The sequence below is a fragment of the Loxodonta africana genome, chromosome 2 (assembly GCF_030014295.1).
Source record: "Loxodonta africana isolate mLoxAfr1 chromosome 2, mLoxAfr1.hap2, whole genome shotgun sequence".
NCBI lineage: Eukaryota > Metazoa > Chordata > Mammalia > Proboscidea > Elephantidae > Loxodonta > Loxodonta africana.
Window position 1 is genome coordinate 60,344,617 of NC_087343.1, and position 12,764 is coordinate 60,357,380.

The window sequence follows — 12,764 nt, forward strand, 5'->3', positions numbered from 1 at the left end:
TTTCCTGACTTTAAACCATGAAGCATCCCTTTGTTCCATTTAAACAACTGCCCATCGATCTACGTACAGGTTCCTCCTGAGCACAATTAAGTGTTCTGGAATTCCTGTCCTTCACAATGTTATCTACAATTTGTTATGATCCACACAATCAAATGCCTTTGCATAGTCAATAAAACACAGGTAAATATCCTCTGGTATCCTCTGCTTTCAGCCAGGATCCATCTGACATCAGCAGTGATATCCCTCATTCCACGTTCTTTTCTGAATTTGGTTTGAATTTCTGGCAGTTCACTTGATATCCTGCTGCAGCCACTTTTGAGTGATCTTCAGCAAAATTTTACTTGCGTGTGATATTAGTGATATTGTTTGATAATTTCCACATTCTGTTGGATCACTTTCTCGGGAATAAGCATAAATACGGATCTCTTCTAGTCGGTTGGACAGGTAGCTGTCTTCCAAATTTCTTTGCATAGATGAGTGAACACTTTCAGTGCTGCATCTGTTTGTTAAAACAGCTCAATTGGTATCCCATCGATTCCTGGAGTCTTGTTTTCTGCCAGCGCCTTCAGTGCAGCTTGAACTCCTTCCTTCAGTACCACCGGTTTTTGGTCATATGCTACCTCCTGAAGTGGTAGAACATGCAACCAGTTCTTTGCGGTATAGTGACTCTGTGTATTCCTTCCATCTTCTTTTAATGCTTCGTGCGTCATTTAATATTTTCCCTGTAGAATCCTTCACTATTGCAATTTGAGGCTTGAATTTATTCTTTAGTTCTTTCAGTTTGAGAAATGTTGAGGTTGTTCTGAACTTTTGGTTTTCTACCTACAGGACTTTGCATATGTCATTATACTACTTTGTCTTCTCCAGCTGCCTTTTGAAATCTTCTATTCAGCTCTTTTACTTTATCATTTCTTCCGTTTCACTTTAGCTACTCAACGTTCAAGAGCAAGTTTCAGAGTTTCTTCTGACATCCATTTTTGTCTTTTCTTTCTTTCCTATCTTTTTAATGATCTCTTGTTTTCATGTATGATATCCTTGATGTCATTCCACAACTCATCTGATCTTCTGTCATTAGTGTTCAGTGTGTCAAATCTATTCTTGAGATGGTCTCTAAATTCAGGTGGGATATATTCAAGGTTGTACTTGGGCTGTCGTGTACTTATTTTAATTTTCTTCAGTTTCAACCTGAACTTCCGTATGAGCAATTGATGGTCTGTTCTGCAGTCCACCCATAGCCTTGTTCTGACTGATGATATTGAGCTTTTCCATCATCTCTTACCACAGATGTAGACGATTTGGCTCCTGTGTATTCCATCTGGCAAGGTCCACATTTATAGTCACGAGTTGGTGAAAAAATGTATTTGCAATGAAGAAGTCATTGGTCTTGCAAAATTCTATCATGCGATCTCCAGCATGATCACCAAGGCCATGTTTTCCAACTACCAATCTTTCTTTTTCTCCAACTTTCACATTCCAGTCACCAATAATTATCAATGCATCCTGACTTCATGTTCAATCAATTTCAGATTGCAGAAGTTGGTAAAAATCTTCAATTTCTTCATCTTTGGCCTTAGTGGTTGGTGCATACACCTGAATAATAGTCATATTAATTGGTCTTCCTTGTAGGCGTATGGATATTATCCTGTCACTGACAGCATTACACTTCAGGCTACATCTTGAAATTTTCTTTTTGAGGATGAATGCAACTCCATTCTTTTTCAATTTGTCATTCCTGGCATAGTAGACGATATGATTATCTGATTCAAAATGGCTAGTACCAGTCCATTTCAGCTCACTAATGCCTAGGATATCGATGTTTATGCATTCCATTTCATTTTTGATGATTTCCAATTTTCCTCGATTCATACTGTGTACTTCCCACATTCTGGTTATTAATGGATGTTTGCAGCTATTTCTTCTCATTTTGAGTCATGACACATCAGCAAATGAAGGCCCTGGAAGCTTGACTCTATCCACGTCATTAAGGCCGACTCTACTTTGAAGAGGCAGGTCTTCCCCAGTAGTATTTTGAGTGCCTTCCAACCTGAGGTCCTCATCTTCTGGCACTATACTAGACAACGTTCCACTGCTATTCATAAGGTTTTCACTCATTAATTATTTCGGAAGTAGACTGCCAGGCCCTTCTTCCTACTCTTAGTCTGGAATCTCAGCTGAAACCTGTCTGCCATGGGTGACTCTGCTGGCACTTGAACACTGGTGGCATAGCTTCTAGCATCACAGCAACATGCAAGCCCCCACAGTATGACCAACTGACAGATGCGTGGAGGTTCATCTCACTGATGCCTAGGATATCCGTCTTTATGAATTCCATTTCATTTCTGACCACTTCCAATTTTCCTAGATTCATACTTCATGCATTCCATGTTCCAGGTATTAACGGATGTTTGCAGATCTTTCTTCTCATTTTGAGTCCTGCTTCTCATTTTGAGTCTTGCCACAAGAGCAAATGAAAGTCCCAGAAGCTCGACTCCATTCCCATCTTTAAGGTCACTCTACTTTGATGGCGGCAGTTCTTCCCCAGTCCCATTTTGTGTGCCTTCCAATCTTAGGGGCTCATCTTCTGCCGCTATATCACAATGTTGACAATGTTTCCACTGGCCAAGTTTTCTTTATAATTAGATCATCAAGTCCTTCTTCCTAGCCTACCTTAGTCTGGAAGCTCTGCTGAAGCCTGTCCACCATGGGTGACTCTGCTGATATTTTAAACACCTGTCACACAGCTCCCAGAATCACAGCAACACACAAACCAGCACGATATGAGAAACCGACCGATGAGTGGAAGCACTTACTGAAGATCACAGACTACAGCCTTCAGTGGGGATTACATTTCAACATAAAGAAAACAAAAACCCTCACAACTGGACCAATAAGCAACATCATGATAAATGAAGAAAATATTGAAGTTGTCAATGATTTCATTTTACTTAAATCCATAATCAACGCCCATAGAAGCAGCAGTCAAGAAATCAAACAATGTATTGCATTGGGCAAATCCGCTGCAAAAGACCTCTTGAAAGTGTTCAAAGGCAAAGAGGTCACTTTAAAGACTGAGGTGCCCCTCACCCAAGCCACAGTATTTTAAATCATCTCATATGCATGTGAAATCTGGACAATGAATAAGGAAGATCACAGAAGAATTGATGCCTCTGAATTATGTTATTCGCAAAGAATATTGAATATACCATGAACTTCCAGGATAACAAACAAACCTGCCTTGAAAGAAGTGTGGTCAGAATATTCTTAGAAACAAGGATGGTGAGACTTGATCTCACATACTTTGGACATGCTATCAGAAGGGACCAGTCCCTGGAAAAAGACATCATATTTGATAAAATAGAGGGTCAGAGAAAAAGAGGAAGACCCTCAAGGAGATGAATTGACATAGTGGCTACAACAATGGGCTCAAACATAGCAACAATTTTGAGGATGGCACAGGACCGGGCAGTGTTTCATTCTGTTGTACGTAATAAAATCGTTATGAGTCAGAACCGACTCAACAGCACCTAACAACAACAAAAAGCCTCTGATTATAATCAAAACAAGATGTCTGCTTGAATCTTTTCACTCTCTTGGATTTGTTAAACTTGGCCCAAATCCCATTTCTAGGCTTGAGATAAGTCAATCCTCTCCTCACGATTTTCCTGCCTTCATCCCTATCTTCATCCCTCATCTTGGGCTTATCTTGGGCTTGTGCAATGCCTCAATGGAGCCCCATTCCAGGATATCCACGAATTTCATCCTGTTCTCTGTTTTCACAAGAAACCCAGTCTCATTCAGCTTTTCATGAGTTTAGTAACTCTATGGGGAAAGTATAACAGGGCTCCATTCCCCAACACTTCCTCCCTAATGTGAGGCCCTACCCATCATTATTAATCCCTTGGCGTGTACAGCCTACATTCTCCCACTGCCTGCGTTCCCCTCAGCCCCTCTGGAGCTCTAATGAACCCATTGTTTTCCATCTTGTTCCACAAGTAGCAGAAGCTAACTCTGGATAACTTAAGCCAAAAAGGGAAATATGTTTTAAAAGTATAGGGTTATCTCAGGAATTTCAGCTAGACCGTAAGAAGAACTGGAAAATCCTGGGCAGGACTGTCTCTCTGCTATATATCCTCTCCATTCTTTCTCTGCAATATACTTTCACTGCTTCTCTGCCCACACATTCAGTATCTAAGTACACAGATACATGGAGAGACTAATTGGCTGCCTCAGAACCCCAACCCCAAATTCTTGGGAAAGAGGATCAGATTGCCTGAGGTCCTGTCTAATGCTCTCTAGCCAGGAGCAGATCTTGTAGCAGCAGTTACACAAAAAGGGGATGGCTCACAGCTAGGCATTCTCAGATGCCTCTCAAGCTTGCAAAATGGAAAAGTGATATTCCTCTGAAAAATTTGAGTATATTTTCAAAAGGGGGGAGTATTTATTTTGTTTTGTTTTTATTGACGTGAAACAAAGCATGGGTTTTGGATTCAGGCCCATTTTGTTTGGAGTCTCTGCTCAGGCACTTAGTCACTGAAAAATGTTGAGAAAGTCACCTAACCTTTCTGGTCCTTAATTTCCCCATCAATGGGATGGTGATTACTCTTCGTCCCAGAGGGTTAAGTCTCCAATTTCAATTTTAAGAGGGTGGCTGTGAGCTTAAAATGCTCTCACTTATGTGAAAGCATTCAGTTAGTGCTATGTTCTCAGGATATGTTGATTCCCTTCTTCCTCTTTTTCAGCCCTTGCTAAGCCTGAGTAATCTTTCTACACCATCTGGCCATGTCACTCACTTGCTAAAAACCCTTCTGTAGCTTCCCATTCTGCTCAGGACAAAATCAAGCTCCTCCAGATAACATAAAACCCCCTTAAAGAGGCACTGAGTTTCTGTTAATGTTGGTGTTGTTAAGTACCATCGAAAAAGCTCTGACTCATAGTGACCCTGTGTAAAACAGAAAGAAACTACCGAGTTCTGCGTCATTCTCACAATTATTGCTATGTTTGAGCCCATTGTTGCAGCCATTGTGTCAATCCATCTTGTTGAAAGACTTCCTGTTTTTCACTGACCCTTTACTTCACCAAGCGTGATGTTCTTCTCCAGGGACTGGTCCCTTCCGATAACATGTCCAATGTATGTGAGATGAAGTCTCACCATGCTAATTTCTAAGGAGCATTCTGGCTGTGTTTCTTCCAAGACCAATTTGTTGGTTTTTCTGGTAGTCCATGGTATATTCAATATTCTTCGTCAACACCACAATTTGATGGCACCAATTCTTCTTCTTTCTTCCTTATTCATTGTTCAGCTTTTGCACGTATATGAGACTATTGAAAATACCATGGCTTTTAGGTCAGGCACAACTTAGGCCTCAAATGACATCTTTGTTTTTGAACACTTTAAAGAAGTCTTTTGCGTACACGTTTGCCTAATGAAATACATCATTTGATTTCTTGACTGCTGCTTCCATGGGCATTGATTGTGGATCCAAGTAAAATGAAATCCTCAACAACTTCAGTATTTTCTCTGTTTATCGCGATGTTGCTTATGGGCCCACTTGTGAGGATTTTTGTTTTCTTTACGTTGAGGTATACTTCATACTGAAGGCTGTAGTTTTTGATCTTCATCAGTAAGTGCTTCAAGTCCTCTTCACTTGCAGTACACAAGGTTGTGTCATCTGCATATTGCAGGTTGTTAATGAGCCTTGCTCCAATCCTCATGCCCCATTCTTCTTCATATAATCCAGCTTCTCAGATTATTTGCTTGGCATTCAGATTGAATACATGGGGTAAAAGAATACAATCCTGCTGCACATCTTTCCTGATTTTAAACCATGTAGTTTCCTCTTGTTCTGTTCGAACAAGTGCCTCTTATTCTATGTACCAGTTCTGTTGATGCTGTTGGAACAATTTGGAAAAGATAGTGGTAATTGTTGTACAACATGATGAACGTAATCAATGTCACAGAATTATACATGTAAAAATTGATGAATTGGTAAGTGTTTTATTCTGTGTGTGTGTATTGCCACAATAATGATTTTTAAAAATCTTAAAGAGCTCTCTGTTCTCTTCTCTGTTCACTCTCCCATCACACCCATGCCCCAGCTATACCAAATGACTAGAAGTTCCCAACATTCATCATGCTTTCTCTTTCTCCATTCTCTTTCCCATTTGCTCCCCCTTATCTATTTAATTTTTACTTCTCTTACAGATTTCACAGCAACAGGTTTGGGTTTTTTGGTTATATATATATAGAGAGAGAGAGAGTTGTTGTTAGGTACCATCGACTCGGTTCTGACTCACAGGGACTCTATGCACAACAGAACGAAACACTGCCCGGTCCTGAGACATCCTTAAAAACCGTTGTTAGGCTTGAGGTCGCTGTTGCAGCTACTGTGTCAATCCACCTCATTGAGGGCCTTCCTCTTTTCCACTGACCCTGTACTCTGCCAAGCATGATGTCTTTCTACAGAGACTGATCCCTCCTGACAACATGTCCAAAGTATGTAAGATGGAGTCTCACTGTCCTTGCTTCTAAGGAGCATTCTGGTTGTACTTCTTCCAAGACAGATCTGTTCATTCTTTTGGCAATCCTTCGTATGTTGAATATGCTTTGCCAACACCACAATTCAAAGGCATCAATTCTTCTTCGGTCTTCCTTATTCATTGTCCAGGTTTCACATGCATATGCTGCGATTGAAAATACCATAGTTGGGTCAGGCTCACCTTAGTCTTAAAGGTGATATCTTTGCTCTTCAACACTTTAAAGAGGTCCTTTGCAGCAGATTTACCCAATGCAATGGGTCTTTTGATTTCTTGACTGCTGCTTCCATGGCTGTTGATTGTGGATCCATGTAAAATGAAATCCTTGACAACTTCAATCTTTTCTCCATTTATCATGATGTTGCTTATTGGTCCAGTTGTCAGGATTTTTGTTTCCTTTATGTTGAGGTACAACTCATACTGAAGGCTGTGGTCTTTGATCTTCATTAGTTAAGTGCTTCAAGTCCTCTTCACTTTCAGCAAGCAAGGTTGTATCATCTGCATAATGCAGGTTGTTCATGAGTCTTCCTCCAATCCAGATGCCCTGTTCTTCTTCATATAGTCCAGCTTCTCAGATTATTTGCTTAGCATACAGATTGAATAGGTATGGTGAAGGAATACAACCCTGACGCACACCTTTCCCGAATTTAAACCAATCGGTATCCCCTTGTTCTGTCCAAACAACTGCCTCTTGATCTATGTAAATGTTCCTTATGAGCACATTTAAGTATTCTGGAATTCCCATACTTTGCAATGTTATCCATAATTTGTTATGATCCACACAGTCGAATGCCTTTGCATAGTCAATAAAACACAGGTAAACATCCTTCTGGTATTTTCTGCTTTCAGCCAGGATCCATCTGACACCAGCAATGATATCCTTGGTTCCATGTCCTCTTCTGAAACCAGCCTAAATTTCTGGCAGTTCCCTGTTGATACACTGCTATAGCCGTTTTTGAGTGATCTTCAGCAAAATTTTGCTTATGTGTGATATTAATGATATTGTTCTATAATTTCCACATTCAGTTGGATCACCTTTCTTGGGAATAGGCATAAATATGGATCTCTTCCAGTCAGTTGGCCAGGAAGCTGTCTTCCATAATTCTTGGCATAAACAAGTGAGCACCTTCAGCGTTGCATCTGTTTGTTGAAACATCTCAATTGATATTCCATCAGTTCCTGGAGCCTTGTTTTTTGCCAATGCCTTCAGAGCAGCTTGGACTTCTTCCTTCAGCACCATCGGTTCCTGATCATATGCCACCTCTTAAAATGGTTGAAGATTGACTAATTCTTTTTGGTATAATGACTCTGTGTATTCCTTACATCTTCTTTTAATGCTTCCTGCGTCGTTCAATATTTTCTCCATAGAATCCTTCACTATTGTAACTCAAGGCTTGAATTTTTTCTTCAGTTCTTTCAGCTTGAGAAATGCTGACCATGTTCTTCCCTTTTGGCTTTCCATCTCCGGCTCTTTGCACATGTCGTTATAATACTTTACGTTGTCTTCTCTAGTCGCCTTTTGAAATCTTCTGTTTGGTTCTTTTACTTCATCAATTCTTCCTTTTGCTTTAGCTGCTCCACTTTCGAGAGCAAGTTTTAGAGTCTTCTCTAACATCCATCTTGGTTTTTTCTTTCTTTTTTGTCTTTTCAATGACCTCTTGCTTTCCTCATGGATGATGTCCTTGATGTCATTCCACAACTCATCTGGTCTTTGGTCATTAGTGTTCAATGCATCAAATCTATTCTTCAGATGGTCTCTAAATTCAGGTGGCATATACTCAAGGTCATATTTTGGCTCTCGTGGACTTGCTTAGGTTTTCTTCAGTTTCAGCTTGAACTTGCATATGAGCAATTGATGGTCTGTTCCACAGTCAGCCCCTGGCCTTGTCCTGACTGATGATATTGAGCTTTTCCATCGTCTGTTTCCACAGATGTAGTCAATTTGATTTCTGTGTGTTCCATCTGGTGAGGTCTATGTGTATAGTTGCCGTTGATGTTGGTGAAAGAAGGTATTTGCAATGAAGAAGTCGTTGGTCTTGCAAAATTCTATCATTCAATCTCTGGCATTGTTTCTATCACCAAGGCCATATTTTCCAGCTACCGATCCTTCTTCTTTGTTCCCAACTTTCACATTCCAATCACCAGTAATTATCAATGCATCTTGATTGCATGTTCAATCAATTTCAGACTGCAGCAGCTGATAAAAAATCTTCTATTTCTTCATTTTTGGCCCTAGTGGTTGGTGCGTAAATTTGAATAATAGTCATATTAACTGGTCTTCCTTGTAGGCGTGTGGATATTATCCTATCACCGACAGTGTCGTACTTCAGGATAGATCTTGAAACGTTCTTTTTGACGATGAGTGCAACACCATTCGTCTTCAAACTGTCATTCTCAGAGTAGTAGACTATATGATTGTCTGATTCAAAATGGCCAATACCCATCCATTTCAGCTCACTAATGCCTAGGATATCAAAGTTTATTTGTTCCATTTCATTTTTGATGATTTCCAATTTTCTTAGATTCATACTTCGTACATTCCAGGTTCTGTTTATTAATGGATGTTTGCACCTGTTTCTTCTCATTTTGAGTTGTGCCACATCAGCAGATGAAGGTCCCGAAAGCTTGACTCCATCCACATCATTAAGGTCAGCTCTAATTTGAGAAGGCAGCTCTTCCCCAGTCATCTTTTGAGTGCCTTCCAACCTGGGGGGGTTCATCTTCCAGCACTGTATCAGACAATGTTCTGCTGCTATTCATAAGGTTTTCACTGGCTAATGCTTTTCAGAAGTAGACTTCCAGGTCCTTCTTCACAGCCTGTCTTAGTCTGGAAGCTCAGCTGAAACCTGTCCTCCATGGGTGACCCTGCTGGTATCTGAATACCAGTGGCATAGCTTCCAGCATCACAGCAACACACAAGTCCCCACAGTACGACAAACTGACAAACACATGGAGGAGATATATATATATATACACACACACACACAAACACACTCATAGTGACTCTATAGGACACAGTAGAACTGCCCCCACATGGTTTCCAGGGAGTACCTGGTGGATTTGAACTGCTGACCTTTTGGTTAGCAGCCATAGCTCTTAACCACTATACCATCAGAGTTTCCTACGTATATGTGTGTGTGTGTATGTGTGTATATATATATATATATATACATACATACATACTGGTTTTGCTTCTCTAGAGAACACAGCCTAAGACACTTGGTACTGAAAATGGTTCTAGAGAAACAAAATTGCAAGGATATGTTTTCTAAATTGGTTCTCAAGTCTGACTAGTCTTAAAGACTCTGGCTCCAGTAGTTAAAAGGGCACTGCTAATCCATGGTGTGAGGTGGCAATATTGATACACATAATAACACTACCAATAAATAGATCAAATATTGGTGAGAAGTGAGGCTCTGGGTGATTGCATGTTTGATATTTTTCTACAATTTTGTCAGAATGAGAAATATATAGAAACTTAATGGTTGGTCCTTCTTTCATTAGACAAAGTAGTGAAAGAAAGAAATGAGCTTAGGGCTTCAGAGTCACAGCTTAAGCACCACATAAAAGACCTCAAAGTTGCCACTTGTACCCTGAAAGAAAGTCTATTCTTATAGTAACAGAGTTGATACTGCTAAAAACCAAACCCAGAGTTTTATTATAACAGTGGCTGAATTACAACGCCAACTGAATTCCCAACCTCAAGTGGTATCCAAGGTTAAAGTGAGGGCATTTATTGGGATCCTGAAACTTGGGATGGGGACAAAAGAGCAGGCAGTCAGGAATCTGGGGCCACTGAGCTCTTAAATTCTGTTGAACCGCTCCTGCCAACAGAACCCGCCCTCTCACTCCCATCTGAAGAAACTACTCCATCTTTGCCTGCTAAACCGCCCCCTTCGGTAAACCTACTAAACCCTCCACCCTCATCTGATGAGATTAACCCAGTTGTGTCTGAAGAACCTTTGTCTGAGATATTACCTGGGGTGGCATCTGAATCACTATCTGGGGCATCACCTGGGGTACATAGCTTACAAGACATTGCTGGACATTCTCAGAACACATCATCACCATCCATTTTTGCTTCTAGATCTATAACCAGGCTTAAGTCTCAGAAAGCCCCAAAAGGTGAAGTACAAAGTGTGTACTAGTAGGATGTACGCTACACTCAAAAAGAACTGCTTGATTTTCTATTATGTACAAACAGAAACCTGAAGAATATGTGTGTGAATGGCTAATAAGAGTGTGGGATAATGGTGCAAGGCACATAAAGTTGGATCAGTCTGAGCTTATTAATATGGGCCCACTAAACACAGATTCTTCATTCACTGTTTCAGCTTGAGAGGTTAGGAAAGGATTTAGGAAAGAATCTAATTGTTTATTTGATTGGTTTGCTGAAGCATGGATTCCACGGTGGCATACACTAAATCCAGTTGAAGTACCAGAGCTTCCTTGCTATACTGTAGAAGAAGGCAGCCAAAGGGTTAGGGAAATCGGCATAGTAGAGTGGATTTATCACGCTAGACACACAGACCCACACAACTTATTCCCATGCTCAAACGTGCCCAGAGGACACAACATATTATCACAGCATCCTTGAAGACTGCTGCAATTGCTATTTTCTATAAGTCAGATTTGATGGTGAGACCTGCCCTAACTGAATTAAGACAACTAACTACTATGCTAATATCAGATGGATCTTGGCATTCTAACTAGAATCATCAGACTAGAGAGTAACGGCTCCTCAATCAATTCCCAGACTTGAGCCAGTTTACAGACCTACAATCCCTTGAATGAAGGGGAGGCCAGGTCCACTTGAGGAAGGGCCCTACTACACTGCCCAAAATTTATACTGTTATTCTTTCTTCATGCCTTCTCCAAAGGGATCTAAGGCGTTTCCCATGAGTGACTATTCATTGAGGGAAAGAAAATAATCAGACTTTTCAGAGGTTACTGGATACTGGTTCTGAACTGACAATAATTCCAGGAGACCCAAAACATCACTGTGGACCACTAGTCAGAGTGAGGGTGTATGGAGGTCAGGTTATTAATGAAGTCTTAGCTCAGGTTCATCTCACAGTGGCTCCAGTGGGCTCTGAGCCCTTTCTCTAGTGATATCGCCAGTTCCAGAATGCATAATTGGAATAGACACACTCAACTACTAGCAGAACCCTCACATGGGTCCCTCACAAGTGGCATAAGAGATATTATGGTAGGAAAAGTCAACTGGAAGCCATTGGAAATGCCACTACCTAGGAAAATAGTAAACCAAAAGCAATACCACATTCCTGGAGGAATTGCAGCAATCACTGCCACAATCAAGAATTTGAAGGATGCAGGGTGATAATTCTCATCCCATCCCCATTCAACTCACCTATTTAACCTGTGCAAAAAAAACATATGGATCTTTGCAATTGACAGTGGATTACCATAAACAGTTTGTGGCTCCAATTGCAGCTGCTTGTCCAGATGTGGCTTCATTGCTTGAGCAAATTAGTACAGCTCCTGGTACCTTGGTGTGCAGCTATTGATCTGGCCAGTGGCTTTTTCTCCATATCTGTTTCAAAGGACCACCAGAGACAGTTTACCTTTGCTGGCAAGGTCGACAATATACCTTCACTGTCCTACCTCAGCGGCATATCAACTCTCCAGCCCTATGTCATAATTTAGTTCGTAGGGATCTTAATTGCCCTTTTCCTCCACAAGACATCACACTGGTCCCGTACATTGATAATATTATGTTGATTGAGTGGACCCAGTAAGGAAGAAGTATCAATGACATTGTACTTATTGGTAAAACATTTGTGTGCTAGAGTGTTGGAAAATTAAACCCAGAAAAATTTAGGCACCTTCCACCTCAGTGAAATTTCTAGGGGTCTAGTGGCGTTGGATATGTTGAGATACTGTGAAGTAAAGGATAAGTTATTGCATCCATCTCCTCCTACAACTAAAAAGGAGGCACAACACCTAGTTGACCTCTTTGGATTTTGGAGGCAACATATCCTTCATTTGGGTGTGCCTATATATGTCTATTTACCATACCTATTCAATCTGTAGGCTGGTCAAATAATCTGAGAAGCTGGACTATATGAAGAAGAACAGGGAATCAGGATTGGAGGAAGACTCATTAACAACCCGTGTCATGCAGATTACACAACCCGGCTCCCTGAAAGTGAAGAGGACTTGAAGCACTTACTAATGAAGATCAAAGACCACAGCCTTCAGTATAGATT

The 12,764-nt window shown here is 40.7% G+C and overlaps 1 long non-coding RNA gene across 1 annotated transcript in view; it reads right to left on the reverse strand.

Moving 5' to 3' along the window:
• LOC111749965 (uncharacterized) overlaps window positions 1-12,764 on the reverse strand; it is a 275,560-nt gene that overhangs the window by 149,111 nt on the left and 113,685 nt on the right. Inside the window, exon 5 of the long non-coding RNA XR_010318551.1 lies at window positions 11,961-12,088. This is a non-coding gene — a long non-coding RNA (uncharacterized LOC111749965). The remainder of the gene's footprint in view (window positions 1-11,960; window positions 12,089-12,764) is intronic.